The sequence below is a fragment of the Myotis davidii genome, unplaced genomic scaffold, assembly GCF_000327345.1.
Source record: "Myotis davidii unplaced genomic scaffold, ASM32734v1 scaffold24, whole genome shotgun sequence".
NCBI lineage: Eukaryota > Metazoa > Chordata > Mammalia > Chiroptera > Vespertilionidae > Myotis > Myotis davidii.
In genome coordinates, this window is record NW_006298312.1 from 3,094,349 (window position 1) to 3,105,653 (window position 11,305).

The 11,305-nt window shown below is 37.0% G+C and overlaps 1 protein-coding gene across 8 annotated transcripts in view; it reads right to left on the reverse strand.

Moving 5' to 3' along the window:
- ROBO2 (roundabout guidance receptor 2) overlaps nucleotides 1–11,305 on the reverse strand; it is a 709,767-nt gene that overhangs the window by 15,212 nt on the left and 683,250 nt on the right. The window lies entirely within an intron of this gene.

Consider the following 11,305-nt stretch of genomic DNA (forward strand, 5'->3'; position numbering starts at 1 on the left):
GGTTAGCTATCCATTTTTAACATCTTTTAATTTTAATATTATGGTAAGATAGGGTTGGCTTATGTGCATATATATATTCTCTTGTGCACATTTCATTTTATACAAAATCGTTGCATAAAATTTAGTTAATGTAGTTATATTTTTTAAGTCAGTGTGAGGTAATACTGCTTAATGTTTTATTAGCTATTAGCATACATGCAAGAAATGCACTTAGCCTTCTAATTATTAGTTTCCTTGTACTTCCTCACTGCTCTGCTTATAGCTCTGCCACAAAAATCACTCAGGCAACATAAAGTTTCTGACTTAATGCCTTATAAAGCAAGAAAATTCAAATAACCATTACATTACAACATATTTTAGTACAGATGCTATATAAAAAATAAACCTCTGCAATGCTTGGATAATCTTTTTATTTCATTCAAAGATACCTAATGCATACTCAAAAGGAAATAGTCTTGATATATTTCAAAGACAATTTCCAAGACTCATTTTTATAACCTGATAATTTAGTGCAAGGTCAAAATCATTTTTACTTTATTATTTGGGTACTATTAAGATTTGAAAAATGGGTTTAGAATTTTATTAGTTTTTTGTAAGGTAGCTAAGTTTAATTTATATATTAGGACCTTATTATATATTCATTTAAGAAGTATAGATCGTCATGTAGTAACATGCATCATGCCAAAGTTACTTTGTTTCAGTAAAACAAATGACAAATTACTGACCTATTATTAGAGTGAATCCCACAGTTGTCTGGGGGGATGATCAGCTATATGAAAGGTTATATAATTGGTCTTTTATATCATTACTTATTATTATCAGAAACCAAAAGTAGATTATATTAAAAACCAACACACATATAGTCATAATTTTTTTCAACTTGCAAATGCAGTGGATGTATCTTTTATTAGCATCCTTAAAAACAACAACAATGCTATTGGATTAACAGCTATTTTAGCAGCCAAATAAGTAATAATACCACCAGCCATTTGAATTGTTAGACTGACAGCCTTAGACCAATTCACCCCATGCTGAGAAAGCCTTCCCAGAAAAGGCATTTGCAGAAAGAAATGGGGCAAAGGAAAGTAATGAAGATAAAAGCTGAATAATTTTAATCACTGGCTACGTTATTGATTCTGTGAGAATTTTACAAAGTGTGAGTTATTGAAAATTTAATGGCAATCTTAGTTGCAGCTTTGCTGTAATATAAAAAGGAAGCATATCCCAATTAATCAGCAGAACCGTGAAGGGAAAGGGAAATAAAGGTTGGAAAGTGATGAGTAGGAGCCTATTCTTGGCTCTGCAAAACTAGCATCAGAAGAGAGTTCTGGTAAGTAAGCACCCAAACTGTGGTCATGCATACTAAAGAAATCCCTTCAACCAGACCCACTGAGGAGAAAGGACAGAGGAAGAGCTCCGTGTCCAAAGGACAAGATTCTGTCATGCAGAGCGTTGACCCAGAGTCTGAGTCTACCAACCTGTTCTTGTAAGGCTGGTTCCATCCAGCCTAAAGCCAGCTTTATCTGCTGCTGCCACCAGAGCTTGTGCAAAACTGCCGCTGGCAAAGATGGAGCCATCTGAGGAGCTACCTACGCTAGATCTATGACTAGAAAAGTTACGATCCTCATCAGATGCAGAGCCCCATCCATTTACCATTGAACCTAAAAACAAATGTTGTCTAGTGAGTTGTAGATACTGGAGAGCTCATCTGCACACACACTATAAGAACAAGCTGGCTTCCTCAACTCCTCTCTTCCTTGACATAAATCTGGTTTCATCTGACTTCTTTAGGCACATGCAAGCATCACCCATTCTCTAAGTATCCCCACTGCAGAAGACTGAGGCTCATTTAAAACCTGTATCTGTTTGCAACACATGAAAAACATGTTCCACGTGGTTCCATTCTTACATTGTTAAAATTATTACACATGATCATTTTCCAGGAAAGAATTGCCATGCATACTTTAAGTCTACAATTCAGAAAAGACCACTTTTGATGAACTAAATTATAGTGTATTTAAAGTAAACATATCAAGGACTCAGTTGAAGAAATAGTGTGAATATATTTTTGATTTAATGCAACCTCTAATGATAATTTGCCTGAAATCTACACTTGTACACTGTAGAAGGGTTAGAATTATTTTAAGATTTTAAGGTAAAAACGTAATTATGCATAAAAATTAGTGAACATTCATAAACAAAAACATTCATAAATAATACCAGAGCAAATAGACTTAGAAAATAAGAAATATGTATCTTTAGAAAGTCCTATTAATTTCAAAACTCAGTATGCTTTTCTGCTTTTTAATTAAGAACTTTAGTTTTCTCTTTAGTACTAATTTTTATTTTACAAAGTTAACTATTATGAAGAATATCACTGGCATTCTGCAAAATGCAACATGACAATAGAGGAAAAAATTCAGCTTTATGTGTAAAGAGCTGCAAAGATATGAAGATACTGAGAAATAACCTTTATTCTTAGTTTTTATCATGTCATTTACAATTTTATATATTTTTCTTAGACTAAACACATCAAAACATGAATCTATTACATAATACAATTAATATTATAATTTTTATTTCAGTTGGTATACCATTAATTTATAACACAAAAAGGACCAAATGTTGCTTATTCAAAATTTTTTAAAAAGGAAGAACTAAATATTTATGGAACACTAACTTAAGGTTTCTAAATAAACCAAACACATATTTATATACAAGACATTAAAGTCAAGTGCCATATATTTTTCTGCTTTTCTCCAATATTTAAGAGACAAAAGTATAGTTAGGAGTGTTGCCATGATGAAGCATTTGTGCTTTTTTTAGTAAAGGTGCCAGGATACAATCACACGGGTTCATGCACTTTCGAGACAGAGAAAACAGAAACCGAAGAGGTTAGAAGGATTTGAGAAGTTAAAAGGGTGTTAAGTGTAACAGAAAAAGATAGAGTTTTGATTCTATTTGCCAAAAGCACAGAGATACACTTTTTACTTTCAAAACAAATTCCCTTGACACAGGCCACTGAAAGGAAGCCGAGATAACACCAGCAACTGAGCCTCCTCCAAGAGAACCATTTCTGAGTTAATAATCACAAGTCAAGGACCAACAGTCCAAAATGAAGGGAGAAATGATGCAATAGGCTTTGCAATATAATGTTACAGTAGATAAGAAACATATCAAAGTGATTCAGTCAGTGATCACAAAAGAATTTGAAACCTTAGAACCAAGGATAGTTTTGAAACCCGAGAAAGCTCAGGCCAGTCCCTTCTATGTTCTGTTTTCCATGTTTCTAAATGTCTACTCCACATCTGTGAACAAATCTGTGTCAACTATCTGAAACTCACTCTCCAAACAAGCATCTCCTTTTGTACATCTTCAATTTCATTCCCAACTGACTTTCTTCTAGTCTCTCTATGTTCCTCATTGTCCCTGAATTAATTTTCTGAAACATGTATCACACTCAAAGGCTTACCTAGTTTGCCAATGCCACATCCAAACACCAAACTAGGTATTTGAGATTCTTCAGTATCGAGCCCAGCCTACCTCTCCAGCCCCATTTCCTCTTACAGCCTGTGTAGTCCTATTGCCTCACCCATATAACATTACTCACACACCTCTGGGTTGTGACTGACTCTGCTAACCACTGTGAAACTTTAAAGTCCAAATCAATATCATCTCTTTACTCACCCTGATTCCACCTCTCCTTCAACCCTGTATAAAGGAGAATCAATCTCTCTGCCTCCTGTGTTTTTCAAACAGTATTCACACAGTAACACACCAGTCTCTACAAACTACAGTTTGTTGCATATTTGTTTCCTCTTCTAGACAATGTCTCATTCATTTTTATATATCTTATACAGGAACATTGCACAGTAGATATTTCAATAAACATCAAGAATATTAAATTAAATATCTTCAAGATTTTCATTATTCACCATAAATTCTATTTCTGATTCTATTCCATGTGTAATTTCCTAGCAATTACCTTATTTTAGTTACAGAAAGAATGTGCTTATAAGAACTCCTAGAAAACATTAAATAAGAAATACAATGTAGTCAACTCTTGTCAATTACTTGGACAATGGAAAAAGCAGTGTTGTAATTATCTAAAAGACGAAAAAACATCCTATATCAGTGATGGCGAAGCTATGACATGTGTGTCAGAGGTGACATGCGAACTCATTTTTTTGGTTGAGTTTTCTTTGTTAAATGGCATTTAAATATATAAAATAAACATAAAAAATATGTCTTTGTTTTACTATGGTTGCAAACATAAAAAAAAAAAAAATTTCTATATGTGACACGGCACCAGAGTTAAGTTAGGGTTTTTCAAAATGCTGACACACCGAGCTCAAAAGGTTTGCCATCACTGTCCTATATAATCATAGGCTAATATGCAAATAGACCAAACTGTAGAACAACCAGTTATCATGGTGTGCACTGAGCACCAGGGAGCACATGCAGAACATGGCAGGTGTTGGCAGCAAGCAGCAGAGTACGGAACATGGCAGGTGTCAGCTGTGGCAAAATGGTGGAGCAGGTGAGCAGGGACGCCAGACCAAGGTGGGGCACTGTTGCTGTCATTGGGGCAAGCCTCTGGTGGTTACTGAAAATTCTTTGCTCTCGTGCACTGTGGTCCTGCCCAGCGCTCACACCTGCTGCCGGTGCCAGCCCCACTTGCACCCGCTGCCGGCACCCAGCATTGGCCCCAATCGCTTGGTGCCATCAGTGGGTGCACGTGGTGGATGCAGCCCTCCCTCAGGGCTTCTCCACCTCCCCCTGCTCCTGAGGGGTGATCGGGGCTGCAGCCACCACTCACACTTGCTGATGGTGCCAGCCCTGCTGGACCCGCTGCTGGCGCTGGACTCAATCGCTCCGCGCCATCAGTGGGTGCAAACAGGGCTGGTGCCGGAAGCTGGTCCATCCTTGCTGCTTGCAACCGTCACTGCAGGGAAGAAACATCTGCACAGCATATGTTTCAAGGGACCTGGCGTATATGGCATACTGTTCTTAATATATTTGCTCCCCTTCTTGGCACTATGTATTTTAAACAAGGTCACCTCTCTGAGAAAGGTTGTTTCCCCAGGCAGGGATTTTTCCCTGAAGTTAGGGAGGGAATAAAACCTCTTAACTAAGTGCCAGGCGGGTAGTTAATCACTTTAACTATGAACAATCACCCTTAAGCTACATAATCTTTACTCCCTGGAATGGAGATAAGAAATGCCCTAACCTTTGGAATAGAGATTGACAGGATTAAAATCAATGTGTATAAATAGAGATGTAACAAGACAATAAAATTCAGAACCTGGCTGGAGATCCTGGATAGAATCAGGCCAGAGAACCCAACCATGCTGGTCAACTGAACGCTGCCTCCGTGTCATTCCTTCTTTGCCTCTCCGTCCACACCTTTGGGAACCCCTGGACCTGCTGGGGCTGGACCTGAACTGCTTGGTGCCCAGCACCATGTGGGAGCGGTGGCAGTGGGATTGGGGCTGCTGGCAGACAAGGGACCAGGGATTGTAGCGAGAGGGGCCAGGCGGGAGTGCAGCCTATGCCCTCTGCAGCCTCACAGTCCACAGTTCCTTTTAAGGTGAACGAATTTGTGCATTGGACCCCTAATATATATATATCTTGACTATGATTTGATAACTTGAATATTGATATTTACCAGTATCTTATTCAAATTAAGACAACAATGTTACATTAAGTAGCAATTTACATTTTCTTCTGACTTTTCTATCCATACTCACTCATCTTAAGATACAAAGCCCTCTCCCCTCTTTTTAAAAATTTTTCTTTCTCCGCTATAGTTGGGTCTGTTTTTGTTGGTTGGTTGGTTGGTGTTTCTTGTCGTTCAAGTTGGCTTGCTGTGTTGTTCTACTCCAAAGTTTTAGCATTTTGACAAATTTAGTCTCTGAACATGTAAAACTTAGGAAAAATCCTTCACCAGAGCAGTGTCACTAAAAAATGCCACCTTCTGAGATCTCTTAACAGAAATTTTAGTTTGTCTTTTTCAATAAACCCCTGTTCATCTCCCCACGACAGTGAGTCTCTATATGAGGATTTCCATGTACAAATTTGCCAAATTTGTGTTCTTGCTCTGAATTTATCTCAATGTTAATACTCCTTGCCACATGCTCAGAAATTCCAGTTACTCATGAAGCATTCCCTGATTTTGTTCCCTTCCTTGGGAAGAGAGAGTAGCATGGAAGACATGGGTTTGAGTGTTTGTGAAAATAGAAAGAACACCAGCTCTTCTTTCCTTCTTATTCTCTGTCAGAGCAAAGAAATGAAGTAGATAATTTCAGAATTGAAGAGACGTGAGCCACAGGGATTTGGCCATGGTGGGTAATTTCACCTCCCTGTGGTTCCCATTCTTTCCATTCTTTAGATTTAAACATCAAAAATGGCCTGAAGATTTATATGAACTAGCAAAAAAAAAATACAACTATTGGAAGAAAATAAAAACATTGATTCATGAATTAGAAAGCAAGCATAATTGGTTTTCTTTATAAATGTTAATGTAAATATAAAAATTAAGATGATTCTAAGTGGAGAATGTTTACAAATTACAACCAATTCATAGCAACTTGACATGTTATAGCCCCAAACATAATACATATTTAAACTTTAATGAAAAATTAATTTATGCCACAAAGCCAAATTTATCTGTGCTTACATTGTCAATCTTTCCAAATACCTCAGGTTCAAAATTGCTGAAAGGTAAAAAAGAAACAAAAACACAGAAAATAACCCCTCATATTTATTCCAGCTGTTAAAGAACTGCATACAGGACATTAAATGGTTGCTCAAATGTCACTGAGCAGTAAAATACCATGATAAAGTGGTATCTTACTGTGTCTCTATTACAGCTCAGCACTAAAATTAATTTATGATCAGTCATCAATTCATTTACATGTCGTTTTATGCTAAATCCTTGCTTGCTGATAAATGCTTATCCTTAGATCCAATATGCTAGAGTAGTCTGTGCTTTATAATATCACCCTGCTAAGTGTTCCATTACCATTTTTATGAGATACAAAAACTGGCTATCCCCCATTTTTTTCAGTCAATATTTAATCCAGAAAATGTTCCTATTAAGTACAATCTGTCTAACTATCTCTATGTATAAAGGTCCAGTGCCCAGAATGGCAGAAAGACCAGAACAACCAGAACAACCGATGGCTATGACGTGAACTGCTGCAGCCAACCAGCCTGATCTGGAGCCCGATCAGCCCCCTTGCCCTGGCCTGGCCACCAATTGGCCCCAAAACCCCAACTGGGGGCAGGGCCAGCTGGCCAACTGCCCATGGCCCCTCACCCCTGCTGGCACAGCCCAATTGGCCCCCATCTGGGTGGGCCGGCCAGATCCCACTCATGCACAAATTTGTGCACCAGGCATCTAGTCTATTAAATAAAACCTTCAATTATAATTGTCTTTGGATAAATGAATCCAAATATTGATTTCTACCAAGATGTAGGAAAACATGTCTAATCTCTAGAGGTCTCTCTTCCACTCAAAAAAAAAAAAAATTGAATATGCAACAATTCCACCTACATTTCTCAGAGAGAAAAATATCTGTAATACCTACAGAAAGTAAAATAAGTAATTATAAAATACCTTCCTTTGGACATTTCACACCTACTAACTTGTTCCATTCAGATAAAAATTGAATAGATGATGTTCCCCTTTTATCTGTTACATTTTGAAGTTTATATTTAATTTCTTTTATAATACTGCAAAGCTGTGGAAGTAGTCTAAGAAAACAACAATTATTTTTAGCAATATTTCTGAAATGTCCCTAATATTGAAATATTTTTATTACATTTTTTGCAACAAAAGCAAGGAGTCAGGTCACACATTTAAGTGCCAGTTTTCTAAAAGCTGTGTGGTCCAATAAGATGTTGAGGCTGCCAGGTTTTATTGATTTCAAAATGATCTGGTTTGGGAGTTCAAGTAAAACCTCAAAAGACATAAAATACAGAAAATATAGAGTCACAATTTCCTTTCAGCTGCGGTATTTCTGTGGGGTCCAGCAGAGAAGGAAACTTTTTTCCCATTTCCCTTCCCAGCACTCGCTCTCAGTGCTACTTTCTGTGATCAACGTGGCAGTTCCGATCTTGGCTCCACGTTTAGGACATTTTCCTCCTGCCTCCTCTCCCATTGCCTTCTGTTTCTTTTTGCCTGTGGTGGAGCCATTAAATTCAGGAAACACTTACACTGGACTCCCACCATAAACGTTACAGAAAGAAGTAGTGAAGGCTTCCCATCCTGTTACCCAAATGTGGGTTTGGCGTTTATGAAGAAATATTTCAAGCATATTCATGAAGACTAACACAGTCCTGCATGTTCACTTTCTAGCCCCAGAGTGCGCTGTGCTGTGATCAACACATCTTTATTCTTTCTACAACCAAACAGGTTTAAACTCTGAGTATAAATTAAAATTGTAAAAATGTGATTTCTTTAAAAGGGTGCTCATAGAGTTGAATTTTATTAGAATGAGTAACTATTCTTGAATATAGAAATAAATATGAGAAAAATAAGTTTTTTTCTAAAAATTACTATTTTTTATCTTGATTTAGTGTATAAAGGTAAGAACTAATGTTTTGAGAGAGAGAGAGAGAGAGAGAGAGAGAGAGAGAGAGAGAGAGAGGTGTTAATAGACTGGAAAATAATTTTCCTCTTAAGTATGCTACAGCCAGACATTAGAAAAAGTTGGGCATTTCCAGAGCAGGGATTATGATAACTTATCTTTAGTATAAGACTGACTGATTTTGAATCTTCTTCTACAGCTTACCAAGTGTGTGACATTGAAAAGGACTTTAAACCCATCTGAGACTCAATTCCTTTACTATAAAAAGAGAATAAACAGGGAAGGGAGGTTGAGGACAAGTCAAAGAGGGTAAAAGGAGGATAAATGGTGATGGAAGGAGACTAGACTTTGGTAGTGAACTCACAATACAATATACAGATGATGTATTATAGAATTGTACACCTGAAACCTATATTATTAACTGTAGCCTCAATAAATTCAATAAATATATGTATGTAGTTTATCAATTCTGAAAATAAAAAAATAAAGTGATGATTAAATGAGTTAATATATATTAAAAGTTTAGAACAAGGGTCAGCAAACTTTTTATATAAAGTAACAGGCACTAAATATTTTAGGTTTTGCCTTCTCTGCCATATAGTCTTTATTGTTGATTGTTTCTTATTTTCTTTTTTTAAAATATATTTTATTGATTTTTTTTACAGAGAGGAAGGGAGAGGGATAGAGAGTTAGAAACATTGATGAGAGAGAAACATCGATCAGCTGCCTCCTGCACACCCCCCACTGGGGATGTGCCCACAGCCAAGGTACATGCCCTTGACTGGAATCGAACCTGGGACCCTTCAGTCCGCAGGCCGACACTCTATCCACTTAGCCAAACCAGTTAGGGCTCTTATTTTCGTACAACCATTTAAAAATGTAAGACATATTGTTAGCTCACTAAGGCCCACACAAAAACACAGGCCACTGCTTAGAAAAGTGCCTTTCACTTACTAAGGGTTATATATGTGCAAGTTGTTGTTATTATTATTATATCATTATTAAATCTCAATTCTTAGCTGAGTGGTTGGAAGAATTAGGCATTTAGTAAGTGTTTGCTGTGAGAATTTCTAAATGATATAACAATTTGGCAAATACATTTCCATTACTGAATTTTACAGACTGACTGTTGGTATCCCCCTAAAATGTGTATGTTCAGGCTCTAACCCTTAATGTGATGGCACTTGGAGGAGAGGCCTTTGGAGGTAATTAGGGTTAGAGGAAGTCAAGTGTGTGAGGTTCTCCTGATGGGATTAGTGACCTTAAGAGACCAGAGAGCATGCTCTCTCTCTAACTGCCATGTGAGGGTACAGAGAGAAGAGAGTGGTCTGCGAATCATGAAGAGTTCTCACTAGGAGCTAAATCTGCTGTCACTTTGATCTTGGACTTTCCAGCCTCCAGAATGGTGAGAAATTAATGTTTGCTGTTTAAGCCAATCAATCTATGGTATTTTGTTATAGCAGCCTGACGAGACTAAGACCCCGAGTTCATGAAATATGGAACTACTGATATTTTCCATTTTTCTTTGCTTTTTCCATTTATGAAACTTTATGTCAAAATTTAAGATATTCCTCAGAAATGTCTTAGTTGCTATGAAAATATTTGAAATTAATATACTTATTTATTTATAAATATGGGCTCTATATCTTGTTAACTGCTGGTATTCTTTAACATAGTAGATGTTGGAATATAATATATCCACAATCCTGAATAATTTTAAATATATATTTTTACAGAGAGGAAGGGAGAGGGATAGAGAGTTAGAAACATCCATGAGAGAGAAACATCAATCGGCTGCCTCCTGCACACCCCCTACTGGGGATGTGCCTGCAACCAAGGTACATGCCCTTGACTGGAATCGAACCTGGGACCCTTCAGTCCTCAGGCCGGCACTCTATCCACTTAGCCAAACCAGTTAGGGCTGAATAATTTTATGTACAGGCTTAGAAGCCCACCTCTATGGTATAATTAGAATATCATTTTGGTTGACATTAAAATTTCAGGGAAGGGAATATCATTGTTATTTCTATTTAGTAAAAATGGTCATTAATTTCATGAAAATGAAAATCTCTAACAGAGAATTCAGGTGAAAGTAATGACTAATTTGCTCACACCACACACAAATTTAGAACTCACAATAATTTTTGGTAAGATCAGTATCCTCTACTAAAAACATATTGCCCACATAACTTAGCACCCTTAAACTAGCCATGTGTTTGAAGGAAACATAAACATGTTAGAATAATATTCATTAGCATGCTGATTTCTATAATTTTTGGTTCTTACATACATTTACCTGAGGGTCATTACCATGTGCATGTACAGTGGGGCCTTGACTTACGAGTTTAATTCGTTCCGAGACCGAGCTCGTTAAGGAGCTCGTTAACTCAAATTACTCTATCAACTCAATGCAAAAAATTGGCCGAGAGACAGCTGGTATCTCAACAAACTCGTTAGTCGGGACACTCGTAAGTCAAGGCCCCATTGTACATGCCTGTGTGATTGCTTGAGAAGACCCAATGACATGCAAAGACAAACTTACATTTTTAGCAGTTACATCTTTATGTTCATGTAAGAGACGTGTGTGAGTATGGGTGTGTAAAAAATGGTACCTAATTGAATAGAAAGACGTTTTTACTTTTCTCCATATTCATTGTGCATATATTAGAATTTAATTTTTTCTGACAAAATTTGATAAATGCTACTTCTCA